The sequence below is a fragment of the Protopterus annectens genome, chromosome 7.part0, assembly GCF_019279795.1.
Source record: "Protopterus annectens isolate FY-2018-M chromosome 7.part0, PAN1.0, whole genome shotgun sequence".
NCBI lineage: Eukaryota > Metazoa > Chordata > Ceratodontiformes > Protopteridae > Protopterus > Protopterus annectens.
Window position 1 is genome coordinate 708,252,721 of NC_056739.1, and position 15,567 is coordinate 708,268,287.

Consider the following 15,567-nt stretch of genomic DNA (forward strand, 5'->3'; position numbering starts at 1 on the left):
CCTTCATGAGTGAACAGATTCTGGTTTCCTGTCACCGGACCAGCCCTTTCTTCTATGAGCAGTGTCCCAACACCAATTATGGTGGATAACTGAAACAAAGTACAAAACCAAAGCCACAAAGAAGTAATCCACCACACAAGGCCGGCAACTCCAGAAAGGAAACCAGGTCACAAACTCTTGACAAAACCGTTTGTTTAAGCTTAATACAATAAATAATAGCTCCTCATCTAAAAATAGACACAGGACTTCGTCAGAATAATGTCCATTTAAAACAATCAATTATCCAACAGGATTTAAACAACTAATTTTTGCTTTATTAAGTAAATAATTTTATAAAACATCAAATAGTATCACCCTAAAATGTATGAGTATATCCTATCATACCATATAAACCTTTAATACAAAGACATTCATTATATACCGTGTGTTTACAAATATGTAATAAAACAATTGTATGTAAAGCAAACAAAGAATCTAAAGAAATGAATTCTGTCAAACTACTGGTATGATTAAATGTCACCTCTATTTATATTTCCAGCAATGCCTAAACTTATACCAACATTCTGGAACAGATGGTCCAGTCTTGTGCCAGGGTGCAAACAGCTTGATCTTGTAGTCACAAACGTGGAGTAGCGATGTTCCTCGCCCAGTGTAATATCCTTGCTCATCAGATCTGACCACAACGCAGTATTGCTTGAAATAAAAATTTAAATCCTGGGATCCAGCGAAACCAAAAACCTTTAGGAATGATTCCAAAACAATCCTCTCAACTAAGAGACCTTTGGTAAATTCCAAGCATCCCTAAACCCAGTAAATTCCATAGCATATGCTGAACTATTTACAGAAACTCTTGTACAGCCATATTAATAGCTGTATAGAGCAAGTTGTACCTACTCTTATTAAAAATAAGACCAATTCAAAAGACAAGCCATCTTGGTGGAATCACAATTGTCAATCGGTTATACAACAAAAGAAAAAAAAATCTTGGCCAAGAGTAGGAGGAACAAAGCCCAAACATACTAAAAGCTCCCTGACCAATTTAAACAGACAGCTTGGAGGGTTAATTAATACTTCAAAGACTAAATCTGAAAAAAATAGCTTCTCGGGTAAAGGAAAACCACAGAGCTTTCTACAGCTATGTCTATAAACAAAGGGGAAATGCACTACGAAGAACAGAACTTTTATGTCATCACTCACACTGAACTGGAGGCCATTTCCAACCTTTTGATTGACTGGTTCAGCTCAAATTTCTCCCCTCACGTCCCCCCTGTAGTCCAAAGGAAATACTGCGTACCACAATCTCCCTCAACCATTACTAGGGAACAGGTCATAGATGCATTTTCCAAAGCCAGAAGCACTGCATCAATGGGCCCTGATAAGCCATTAATAAATAGCATGAAACATGACTTCTTTAGTCCACTTGAATCACTTTTCAACTGGAGCCTACAGTCAGGTTTTGTGCCCAAGGAGTGGAATATGGCTATAGTCCTTCCCTTGCCAGAGGAGGTCCAACCACTGATAAGCCTGTAAGTCTGACCAGCCTCATATGTAAGACCATGGAAAGAAACATGGTCATAAATCAGGTCAAAGGTAACCTGCAAATGCTGGACCCATCACCGTTTGGCTTTGTTAAAGGAAGGTCATGCCTATTAAATCTGGTGGACTTTTTTGAGAGGGTCACCAAAGCAGTTGATGAAGGCAAGACTGTGCACATAGCTTAGCTTGACCCGGCCAAAGCTTTTGATACAATACCCCAGTTAAGTATTGTAGACAAGTTTACTAATTTAGGTTTAAACCTTTATACCACCCACTAGATAGACTACTGGCTCACTGATGGCCTCAACTATTTTGACCTCCTGGTTCCTACCTCCACCAAGAGGCTGGTCACTAGCAGACCACACCAGAGCCTAGTACAGGGCCCACTCCTTTTTGGCATCTGTGTCTGTGAAATGGAAGCAGATGTTGAAGGTTTTTGGCTAAGTTTGCAGATAATTGCAAGCTGGGGGTTATCGCTGACTTTCTTGCAGACGCTAGCATTCTTCAAGAAGGCCTATCCCTGACTAACAAATGGTGCTAAAACTGTGGTCTTAAACTCAATGCTAAGAAATTCATAATTCTGTTTGGGAAGTCAACCATCCCAGCTAAGTACCACATTGATAATGTGCTCCTAAGAGTTGACCCAGTGGTCAGGGATGTGGGTACGCACATAGACTGTACCCTTACTTTGGACCATCATGTGGCCACAGCAAGGAGGAAATCCTTTTATGTTGTGGAAATTGTAATTAAGGACATGACATCTAGGACCAAAATGGTCATTTTCCCACTGTACTCTGTCCTTAAGGCAATCCCAGACAACAATGCTCCCTTTGGTATGTACCTGACAAGGCATATGCAGCAACTAGAGCAGATTTGGAGGTTTATTACAAAAAGAATACAAGCTTTAATAAACCTGCCTTATGCAGAGTTCCTTAGAGCCCTTATCCTCTACTCCAGTCTGCCATAGATTGCTGAGGGGTGATCTATGCCTAGCTTACAAGGTGTCTGCAAACCCTGCACTTGTGAATCTCATGCCAGAAAGACAAGGTCTGCGGACCTGAATTTTTGTCAGTGATTTAAACAGAACATGCTGCAGAGAAAGATGTGTCCCAAAGAATGATCCTTCTATGGAACAGGCTTCCCATCCATGTGAAGCCAAGTTCGGTTCATCTGTTACCCAGTGTAAGAGCAAACTAGACCAGTGGATGGGGAATAGGAAATTTACACCGGGCCTGGCACCCATGTCTCTTATGGACAGAAGTTGCTTATAAATGCCTGGCCATTAGTGTTCTATTTGGAGACAGGACATCATTATTCTTTGAGAAACTTGGCTAGGCTTAGAAAGGCCACCAGGTCATTAGCCTAGTAAAAATGAGTATGAGACGAGCAGTTTCAAAAAGTGATAGAGTTCGAGGACAGAGCATACCGAGAAAACCTGAGATTTTCTTTTGTACCGAAGAAACTGGAAGGAACAGACTGTATTAATTTCATGAAATAACAAATGAACAACTGGACTGGTATTCCACAATAGGATTTGTTAATTGAAAGGGCACATTGTGTATATGCTCCAAACCTGGCCGTGATAAAGCAGCCAAGACCTGTATTAGTAAAAATGCAATCATAAGAGCAAAAAGAGATGATCCTGACAAAACTGTGGCATAAGGGCAAATTATTAGAAACTGGAGACAGTAGAGTGTATGTGAAAAATGATTATTCACTGTACACCAGGCAGAAAAGAACCAAATGTATCCCATCAGTCTGGGAATGTTGAGAGGCAGGTGTGATTCACGCTGCTGTATCCATCTGTCTTCAGTATATTTTCTCTTAAGGATCAAAGTAGATTTTTATGCAGAACTGGCTAGGGAGAAAATGCACGTTTTTCAGTAAAAAAGTGAACCAAGAGGAGACTTTGCTGCTTATTCTTCTGGTAATACAACCCATAGAGAGACTTTACTAGTGAAACATTTTGCAATGCTGCAAACGAAAATGCTAGAGAGAGAAGTTGACATAATCAGTAGTGCCTTGGACCTGAACCGGAGTATGGGGTTTCAAGATGGAGATGAACAGGAAGAAGACCAACAACACTAAAATAAGTGACTTATATGTGAGACAATAAAGCATCACTCACATTTGTGAAGTAAGGCTGTACAAGAAAATGTGGCTGAGAAAGATTGGACTTTTGTTGACTTTGTTAAACTTATGGGGTGACTGAAAAGCATATACCCGACTTCATGTCATTAGTGTTTGTAAGGACACTAAAAGGGAAAAGTGGGGAAAAAAAGTAATTGTAAGTAAAACAATTGTTAACAGTAATTGTGTAAAGAGTAGTAATTGCAAGTAAAACAATTATTGTTAACAGTAATTATATACATTATTTCATTATATAAATTGCATGTTATATAGCCAAGCATTTTTTTCAGTGATGTATGTGATAAAGATAATAATGTAAAATAATACTTTTTCTTTTATTTTTTTTAGTTTTTAAGAAATGTAGGTTTTACAATATAAAAAGAAAACGGAGGGTAGATAAAAGCATGTTCAAGTTAAAGTGCTGTAATTTTGGGCTGTTGGGATGGGGGTGTAAAAGTGCACTAATTATAATATATGTAGAGCTGAGATGTTTTCTGTTACTTTTGCACAGGTGAATGTCTGGATTAATGCCCTTGGCTTAATCTAATAAGTTTCTTGGGTAAGCATGTGTGCTGTACATGTAAAAGAATACTGAATGTACATGTTTTCCTTTGGCAAATAAATGTTCAGTGTGAGTTGAGAAATCTGCAGCTGGGGGACAGCTGTACATTCCAATTTTGCATTTATGTGGAAACGAGCTCACTATAGTTCTAGGCAATGCATCTTGAGAGCTCTGGACATTGTTGCTCAGAGAAACATTAAAAGGTACAAGAGCAAACAACTTAGGAAAAAGTAGTTTGAAATTATTGGAAGTGAATAAGATCAATTTTCTTGGTACCTAAATACTTCGCATTTACTAGAACATTGTATTTGTTTAGTTTTAAAGATAGCCAGTACACTTTTTCTTAAGCCTAAAAGTTGATGTTTCTGAAACAATCCAAATTGTTGTCCATATCTGGGATAGGAGTAAAGATAAGACAAGAACAGACAGCAATTAGAGTAAGTAAAAGCACAGGTTGTAAGATGCGCTTTAGCATGGTTAACCTTAATTTTAGGTAAGGGTAATGCCTGTGAGTGCAGCTATCATTTTGGGCCAATTGCTATTTTCAGGAGGGTTAAACTTCATTGTTTGAAGATGTACATAATTTTGCATATTTGTTTTAAGTTAATAGTTTATGTGAGTGTTCTGGGGTGTTTTTTTGTGAGGGTTTTCATTTAAACAAAAAGTGTTGTAAAATGTGACATAAGTTCAAATGGCGATGGCAAACAATTGTATACAGGATCTGCTCAAGGAACAGAGACCTCCAAAGCAGAAATGCAAGCAGCCTCCACCCCCCCCAACACAACGCAAATGACACATAGCCCGCAAACTCAGTGTGCCACTCAACCACCGCCAATAAGGCAAAACAACGTACCCAACACACTAGTCATATGTGACTCTATAGTCAGGCACACTGATGTCCCACTCACCAGGCTAAACAAGGAGAAGGTTACTGTCCGCTGTCTGTCAGGTGCTAGGATCTGCCACATAACCCATGCACTCGGGTCATTTCACAAGTACAAATATAATTCTGTCATTGTCCATGTTGGTGTGAACGACCTGAGACGTACCTCCCTGGACTACATGAAAAGACATGGAAAAGCTCTCCGATCTTGTAGCCCAGGCAGGTATGACCCTAGCCCTGAGTAGCATTCTGCCATCACCCAGAATGATGCCGCAGTACAAGGACAAAATGATTGACTTCAACAATTGGCTAAGCTTCTGGTGCCATTCTAAAGGGATCCAGTATCTGTCTGCCTGGGATGACATGGTCGACCGACCACGATGCTTTGCCAGAGATGGCCTGCACCTGTCAACCCTGGGATTTCGGATACTGGCTAAGGTTCTTGCCAACCCTATAGTGCCTTTTTAGGCATGGTTCAAATGACAAATTCACCACTGTAATGGGAACAGGCAAGCAAAAACTGAGGGTGATGCTACTCTACTCGATGCTAGAAGTCTAAATCTCAAAATGCACGCACTCGAGGCACTCCTTAAAATGGAGAACATTGATATCTGTGCAGTGACTGAGACCTGGTTCAAGGCTCCAGAGAGCACCCCTGCACTACCAGGCTATAACTCATACCACACTTTTCAGCCATGTAATCTGGACCAGAACACAAAAGGCAGAAGTGTGTCCATATTCATTAAGGATATCCACACCTCCAGGCTAGTTGCTCAGCATAATGCAGCTGAGGTTATCCAAGTGCAACTAACTCTGAGCAAAACTGCAGTCCAAATTGTAGCTTGCTACAGATCATCCACCATGTCCCGGGATTCCCACTCCTCTTTTCTTGATGTACTGGAAAATATTACGGTTCAACCAAACACCCTAATAATGGCCGATTTCAACTACCCCACCATTAACTGGGAAAACTACTCTTGTACCAACTCCTTCACTCAACGCTTTCTGGAATTCATAAACCCCAATGCCCTGGATCAACTTATCCACACCCCCACCAGGGGCAAAAATATCCTAGATCTAGTCATTACCAAAATGAGTGACCGGTGTTCCACACCTGAAGTCAACGCCTCGTTGGCTCGATCCAGCCATAAGCTAATTACCCTAGATATCCACATCCTGCCCCCACCCCCCATTAAGGAAACCATGGTAAAAAAATTCTCCAAAGCCAACTTCATGCTTCTTAAGACAGAGGTGGCGAACTTCATGACACCTATGCAGATGGACAATACAGTTACGACTACTGAATCCTACACAATTGCACTTTATAAGCACTTACATGAGTGCATGGATTGTGCTATCCCAAACAGAACCAAGATGCTATCCTCCAAAAAAAGGAAGCCAATCTGGTGGTACCCTGCCATAAACAAACTGTACAACAGAAGGAAGAAACTGTTGCAAAAGAGTAAAATCCCATGAGTGGAGGAGCTCCTTGGTCAGCCTCAGTAAGAAGCTACGATCCCTGATAAAATTCTCCAAAGCTAGTTAACGAAAACAAAATCGCCACTGATTCTAAAGACAACCACAAAGCATTCTATAGCTATGTTAAGAATCTCAATGGCAACACTCAGATCTGCTCTGAGTTACAGCACAATGACGCTAAATATACAGACCCAACTGATATTGCCAACATCCTAGCAGATAGGTTCAGTCCTAACTTTACCCCCTCTCACCCCCTAAAGAGCCCATCTCTATACCGGAAGAATGCAAAGTTCCTGTAATCACAGGTGCAGAGGTAAAAAACACACTCTCCAAAGCCAAGAACACAGCGTCCATGGGACCAGACAACATCCCAGGCTGCATTCTACATAAACTACAGAATGAACTGGCACCCCACCTAAGTACCATGTTCAATCATAGCGTCACCTCAGGCTTTGTGCCTGCTGAATGGCACACAGCGACCGTTATACCACTCCACAAGGGGGAAGCCACCACAGACCCCAGGAACTACCGCCCCATTAGCCTGATGAGCCTGGTCTACAAGGCCATGGAACTTATCATCATGGAACTTATAAACAAAGACATTGGTAATCTCCAAACTCTGGACCCCACCCAGTTCGAGTTTAGGCAGATCATGTCTCCTAAATCTGATAGACGTCTTTGAAGCAGTCACCAAAGCCGTAGACAAGGGTAAGGTGGTTCACCAAAGCCGTAGACAAGGGTAAGGTGATTCTCTGCTTTCGACACCATCCCCCACTCTGGAATTATAGATAAACTCACTAAACTAGGTATAAACTAGGTATAAATCCCTATGTTACAAGATGGGTTGCCAACTGGCTCACTGACAGAACCTACACTGTGAAAGAAGCAGACTCCAAATCCGACTTCAGACCAGTGACAAGTGGAGTACCACAGGGTTCAGTCCTGGGTCCTCTCCTGTTAGCCTGTACTTCAGAGAAGTAGATACCAAACACAGAAGGTCTTTGGCTAATGAAGTTTGCAGATGACTGCAAACTAGGAGCCATAATCGAAACTCCTAACGATGTGGACATCCTACAAAAGGGCCTCACTGAGACAGATGCCTGGTGTCAAAGCCATGGCCTCAAGCTCAGTGTCAAAAAGTGCATTGTCATCCCCTTTGGTAAAAACTCTGTGCCCATGAACTACAACATAGGCGGTAGTATACTTAACACCGAAAGTGTGATAAGAGTCCTTGAGACACAGGTGGACAGTAGACTCTCCTTTGATAATCACATCGCCACAGTAGTCAGGAAATCCTTCTACGTGGCACACCTCATCACAAAAGGTTTCTCATCCAGAAAAAAAGAGGTCATTGTTCCCCTCTACTCATCACTCATTAAACCCATTATAGAGTACAACGCCCGTTTTGGTATGTACCCCACAAGACATCTAGAGCAACTGGAAAGGCCGCTGAAATACCTCACAGAGGATTACCAGCCTCAAGCAGATGCCCTACGCAGACAGTCTAAAATAACTCCAGCTTTACTCCTTCGCATATCGCCTACTCATAGGTGATCTCTGCCTAACATACAAAGCTATGTCAAACCCAGAAGTGTTGGACATGCTCTACTTAAAGAAATGCCAATCCCTCCGAGCTACATGCTCTAGGGACCTAAACCTTGTCACCACAATAAACAGAACATGCCGGAGGGATAGATTCCTGTCACAGAGACTTCCCATACTCTGGAATAAACTACCTGTCTATATCAAACAAAGCTCCTCATTAGCACTCTTCAAGAAAAATCTTGATGGTTGGATGGGAAATAGGAAATTCACCCCAGGGATCACCTCTGTGGCTCTGCTCGACAGTGTGCACAGGAAAATAATTTTCTTGGGTGGCAAATGCCAGGGTACCTTTTTGGCTGGGCTTGTATAGGCCCCAGGGCCGATAGCCTAGTACCTACCTATGAACCCTGCCAAACATTAGTGAGTACATGTAATACAAAAGCTGGAAATAGACATTTAAAAAGCTGACCTATATAATAGGTGGTATAATAACTTCTACATTGGCTACACTATCCTTAATATTTTGGAACGTGAATTGCCTCACAGGTGCAAACAAAAAGAGTACTGAATTATAGATGCAGAGTGTAAATAGCAACCCTACAAGACATTCATTTGGAAAGAAGTGAGCATGTGAATTTGATAAAGAAAGTATTTCAGAATGGATATTCAGCAGAATATATGGGACAAAGGAATTGGGGAGTACTTGTATCAATTCCAAGCTCCAATAATGATAGAAGAGGAAAAGACAAGATATTAATGGTAGATTTGTGGTTGTAAGGGCCGCTTGTTATTGCTGTGCTTTCAACTCCTTATATAATAAAATGTTTAATTTTGAAGACCTCCACAAAAAATAGATGATATACCGTTAAACGATGTTGGTGTTTGGGAGTTAAATTGTACCATTTCTTTATCCAAGAATGTGGAATGCTGTCAAATGTTTTGTAATCTATCAGTGCCATGCTTTGTTTTCTCCCCATTATACAATTCTATATTCTAGCTTTATTTGATGACAAACGATCCTTTGATCCATATGATTTTCTTTTGATGTTCATCGTGCATACAGCTGCAGTCATAACAGATGGGTTATCCTGCCGTCAGGCGGGTCCTCTGTCGGCCGAATTCCAAAGTCTAGGTCCGGCGTCGGTTGTCGTCGCTTCTTCCCTGACGTCGGTGCGGCAGGGGTATAAAAGAACCAGCCGACGCCATCTTCTTCAGTCTTTCTTGCCGCACGGTGCCCGAAGCAGAAGCAGTTCGCAAGTGCCGGTCGGCCAGCTCCTGAGATTTACGAAAATATTTCAGCCGAAGTCTTCTTGAAAGCTAAGTACCCCGTTGGGGAAACTTTTCTTGCCTCAGGCCGATATCAGACAAAGTTAATAATTGCATTTCATGTGGGAAGCAAATACCGCATAAGGATTTCCATTCTTTCTGTATTCCTTGCTTAGGCCTAGACCACGACGTCTCAGCCTGCCGTTTTTGTGCTAGATTCAACAAACGCACTATTAAGCGTCGGGCGGAGTTTGCCCACCACTATTTTGGTAAAAAATTTAATTACATTATGTCGTCGGATACTCCGACTCCAGTTTTGAGTAAAAGACGCAAAGATAAGGACTAACATACGAGGTCCGCGACTTCTACCGACACCACACTAAAGCCGACTACCAGTGCTCCGGTTCTCAGCAAGGCGCCTACGCAGCTCCTGAATACCGATGATGCTTCATTACCGGTGTCTGCTATGCCCGAGGTTGCAGGTTCCTCGGCCCCCATTCCGACTACAGATACCGACGCCACTTTAAACTCAGAGTTTAGACAGGCCTGCCACTTCTTCTCAAGGTGTCTTCAGGCTTTCCTCTGTTTCCATTAAGGCCTTCACAAAATCTAAAGCAGCCATGAAAACTAAAACACAAGGACCACAGACCCCCTCTCAAGGCCGCATGCCTAAAAAACAGATGCTCAAAATGGCTGAGGATTTGATTACTCTTATCAGGGGTTCTCAACCCCCCTCGGACAAAAGGCCCAGATTGGAGGAAGACTACCCTTCCTCAGATCAAGCTTCTATTACCTCAGAACATTCTGAGGACCAGGAATATTCTTATTCCCCTTTTGAAGACTCTGATGCTGAGGAGTCCCTTCCCTCGGTCTCCCCCACTGAGGACTATTCTTTTGGGGAAACCCTACATACCTTGAGTGAACACTTTCACTGGGAAGGCCAAGATTACTCAGATTCCAAGAAAAGGCTCGGGGATTTTCTCTTGCTTCCCCAGCACAGGCCTCTGGCTATCCCTCCTGTCTTAGATATATTAGATGATGTGTACACAGAAGCCAGCCTCAACCCAGATTTTTTACCTCCAGCTCCTGTTAAACCTGACCGGTATTTCCGGGTTCCTGATTCACACCAATTCCTATACAAAAGCCATGCTGCTGACCCAGAAACTATTTCACAGGGTCCCAAGGGAATTAAAGCCTCAACTGCTAAAAACCCATTACCTTCAGAGCGAGATTCCAGAGCTTTAGAAAGGTGGGGGGAAAAAGGTGTACACCTCGGCCACTTTAACCATGAGGGCATTAAACTGTCAGTTCCATATGTTAAAATATCAACAGTTTTTGTTATCTCAGTTGAAAAGCAAAATGACACAACCTGAGCAACCAGATTTAAAGGAGTTGCAGGATTTGTTGCATAGTGCAGAGCAAGTGGGTAAACATACCTTGCAGTGTGGTTTTGATGCTTTAGAGGCCTCATGTAGAGCTGCTGTTACAGGGTCTGTCATACGTAGACATGCTTGGCTCAAAGAGCAAACCTTACCAGATCATGTCAAAGCTAAATTACTAGATGCACCTCTTCAAAAAGATGTATTGTTTGGTGTTAAAGCTGAGGAGGTACTAAAGAAAATGGAGGAAAAGGCAAGATCAATGCAAACAGTGAAAGATTTCCTACAGGTACAACCTCAACGTTTCAGCAGAAACTGGCCTTCAAAAAATTGGTCCTTTCCAGCCATGGGCAGACCTCAAAGAGGCAGATGCAGGCGCCCGAGGGGTAGAGGGCAATCTCAAGGATCATTCAGAGCCAGACAATGGCAAGCACCTAACCCAAGAGGTGGAGAAGATAGATCACAGTTATTCAGAAAGCAGACACAATGACTTTCCCCTTTGCATGCCAAGCAAAGCTTTAATGGCAGCACCTTTAGGCGGAAAACTGGCATTATTTTCGAAAAATTGGCATATTGTCACAAAAGACAAATGGATCCTGGACATTATAGACAGAGGCTACAGATTCCACTTTTACACCCTTCCAAAAATGAGAGGCATGCCAAACCTGCCACAAAATCAAAGGGCAGAGGCACAAAAACAAATTTCAGCTCTCATGGACATGAAAGCTATTCAAGAGGTACCTGCAAAAGAACAAGGTCAAGGTTTTTATTCCAGACTATTCCTGGTACCAAGGAAGGACAAAGATTGGAGACCTATTTTAGACCTATCCATCCTAAACACATATTTACTCGTACCAAAATTCAAGATGCTCACATTACAGCAGCTTCTTCCCATGCTGGGCAAGGAGTCTTGGCTGATAACATTGGACCTCAAGGAGGCATACCTGCATGTCCCTATCAGACAAGATTGCAGAAGATACCTCAGATTTCTTGCAGGTTCAACCCATTATCAATTCTCTGCCTTGCCCTTTGGCTTATCTACTGCACCCAGAGTGTTTACGAAATGCCTGGCATCAGTAATTGCCTTCTGCAGACTTCAAGTGATACAAATATACCCATATCTGGATGACTGCCTGATCCAAGCGGACAGCAAACACATACTTCAGAAACACCTGCCGTTTTTGTAATAAAACTGTTGAACTTTCTGGGATACACAGTCAACAAAAATAAATCAAAACTAATACCCTCTCAAACAATAATTTTCCTGGGTGCCAGCTTGAGTACAAACACCCAGATGGCCTACCTTACGCCAGAGAAGCAAGGGCAACTATCTCAATACTTCAGCAAAATGGCAACCTTCACCAGGCTGACTGCAAGGAAAGTCCTGCAGGCTCTGGGATTTATGGCATCTTGCATCCTGCTGATCCCATGTGCAAAGCTGCATATGAGGAAACTTCAGTGGTACCTAAAAAAACTTATGGTCTCAACACAGCCACAGTTTGGAAACAATTATACCACTCATTCCATGTCTTCAAAAGGAATTTCTGTGGTGGGCTCAAGCATGCCAAAGAAACATAGGTCTCCCCTTCTGCATACCTCAAGCAAATCAAATCATCACAACAGATGCCTCGGACTACGCCTGGGGGCGCACATGACAGATAGTGCATTCAGGGAAATGGTCCCAAAAAGAGAAGCACCTACACATCAATCAAAAGGAAATGCTAGCAGTGCAAAATGCTATTATGGCCTTCAAAGACCTACTGCATCCAGGCCAGCTATTGATAAGGACAGACAACACCACAGTGATGTGGTACATAAACAAACAGGGAGGAACTCACTCATACCCCCTGTGCAGACTAGCCATGTCCCTTTGGAACACGGCTCTGGAATTGCAAATCCAACTTCAAGCACAATTTTTGCCAGGGAAGGAAAACACACTGGCAGACAGCCTAAGCAGAAATATGACAGATCCACATGAATGGACGTTGCATCCTTTCGCAAAGATAACTCAGGCATGGGGACAGCCAGACATAGATCTCTTTGCTACCCACAGAAATTACCAACTGAAAAAATTTTGCTCAAGGACCTATCATCCACAGGCCTGGAAAGTGGACGCACTTTCTTTCAATTGGACAACATTGACAGTCTATGCCTTTTCACCTCTTCCTCTGCTGCCCAAAGTTCTATTAAAAGCCAGAGCAGAGAGGCCAAACATGATTCTCATTGCTCCAGACTGGCCAAGACAACACTGGTATCCACTCCTGAAGAGTCTGACACATTCCCCGCCATGGATCCTGCCTCTAGTGCCTCTTCTGTTGTCCCAGCACAACTTCAAAACTCTTCACAGTCAGCTGAAAACCCTCAATCTAACCGCATGGAGAATCCCTTGATTTCCCAACAGACCCTCCTCTCCAAGGAGGTGCAGGATGTCATCTTGGAGGCCAGAAGATCTTCTACTAGAAAAGCCTACTCCGCCAAATGGAAACGGTTTTGTGCCTGGAATCAGAAAAAGGGCCAGAATCCTTGGGTAATAAATTTACCTCAAATATTACAGTACCTAGCTGAGATGTTAAACAGTGGACTTTCCTTCTCCTCCATCAAGATCCATGCTTCAGCCATTTCTGCACAATACAACACAGATACTCCTTTATTCTCTCATCCTCTCTTAAGACAGTTCCTCAGAGGGGCTAAGAATATAAAACCCCTAAGGAAACCACCAGTACCTGCTTGGGACCTCAACTTCATTTTGGAAAAACTGACCCTGCCTCTATTTGAGCCAGCTGCTTCAACAGAACTGCAATATTTGTCATGGAAAACAGCCTTCCTTCTGGCCATCACCTCAGCAAGCAAGGGTTTCGGAACTACAGGCCCTCATGGCTGTGCAACCTTTCATCATTTTCCATCAGGACAGAGTTTCCTTACGAACCAACCCTTCCTTTATGCCAAAGGTAGTATCCAGTGTAGCCTTGACTCAGACTATCCACTTACCTACCTTTTACCCTAACCCACAAAACAAAGGGGAAAGACTACTACATTCCTTGGACATTCACAGACAACTTCATTATTATTTGGACAGGACAAAGCCATTCAGAAAATCCGAGCAACTCTGTGTCCTATGCTACGGGTGCTCAAGGAAAGGCTATCTCCAAACAGACAATCTCAAAATGGATAGCCCACTGCATATGCTTTTGTTACTCATTTCATGGAAAAACTGTGCCTTCAAGCATCAGATCCCACTCCACAAGGGCCACAGCTACCTCTGCAGCTTTCCTCAAGGGGGTTCCTACCAAGGACATTTTGGAAGCAGCCACTTGGAGTTCTGTGCACACTTTCTCCAAGCATTATCACCTTCCACTTTACTCTAAATCTAGAGCGGGCTTTGCCACAGCAGTCTTGCAGGGCATCCTTGCTCCTCCTAGTTCCACTTAGTGCCTGCCACCCCTTTTTAGCTTTGGGATTCTACCCATTTGTTATGACTGCAGCTGTATGCACGATGAACATCGTGCAGTTTTGTACCTACCATAAATGTAGATGTTCGAGTGCTAATACAGCTGCAGTCCAGGTTTTCCTCCCTCCATCCCCTCTTGGGACAGGCCTTATGACAAACACCTTCTCATACAACCTGATTGGGGTATTCTTTTATGGTGTATTTGCTTGCAAACTACTGTTTTTTGATTATTCTATATTGCATTATTACATAAGTTTATGTTTTGCCTTCCTTCTGGGGGCACCTGACATCTGGGGCAAGAAAAACTGAAGAAGATGGCATCGGCTGGTTCTTTTATACCCCTGCCGCTCTGACGTCAGGGAAGAAGTGACGACAACCGACGCTGGACCTAGAGTTTGGAATTCGGCCGACCGAGGACCCGCCTGACGGCAGGATAACCCATCTATTATGACTGCAGCTGTATTAGCACTCTAACATCTACATTTATGGTAGGTACAAAACTGTACTTTACTCTTGTTCTATTGCCTTCAATGATTTTTTTTTTTTTCTGAATAACTATAAGCTCTGTCTACCTGAGTTCCAGTATATAGTCTGTGTATTGTTGGGAGGATAGTTATCGGCCTATGTTTTATTAGGATGGCTTACAGATTCACTCTTATGGTTGAATATTGTTTCTTCTGTTAACCATTTGTCTTTTCAGAATGTGCACAGAAGTAATTCTTATTTGCATCTTAATCGTTGTGTAAAGATGTCAGTGCTTTTTGCCAGAAGTTTGTACTAGATCTGGGCATGGGATTTTTCTAGTTAGGAGCTTTTCTTAATTTTGTCTCAGTTTCAATGGGCCATTACTTCATCCCCTGTCATATGCCTCATCATTAGAGCTTCTTGATGTTTCTTTTACGTCTTCTGTCCATCTTTATGTTCATCAGGGTCTGTATAAATACTTCTTTAAAATGTGCTTATTTCATCCTTCCTTGGCGGTGTTTCTATTCCTTTTGTTGTCTTTCCCAATTGTCTGTAAAATCTTTTTTGAGTTATCCATAAATTGCTTATTGTACTTTCCTTTATGTTTGTCTGGATACCTTCTAAGTTTTCCTCTCTGTGCAGATATTTTTAGTTTATTATTGGCAGTAGTATAAAATAAGTTTTGATACTTTACATTGCTTTTAACACTATCTTTCCAATTATTTTTGATCTGTTCCTTTTTCTATATTATCATAACAGTAATACTTGTCTTTCATTGCTTTAATGTTTTCTCTGTTCACTGTTTGCATGGTGGTGTTTACTTGCTTCCTTCATTTTTCTTTTGATTTTTTTTCATGAACCTGTGGGGTCTTTC

General features: G+C 42.3%; 1 protein-coding gene across 1 annotated transcript in view; it reads left to right on the forward strand.

Moving 5' to 3' along the window:
- Window positions 1-15,567, forward strand: part of SNUPN (snurportin 1) — a 645,353-nt gene that overhangs the window by 89,680 nt on the left and 540,106 nt on the right. The gene's annotated exons all lie outside the window — the stretch shown is intronic.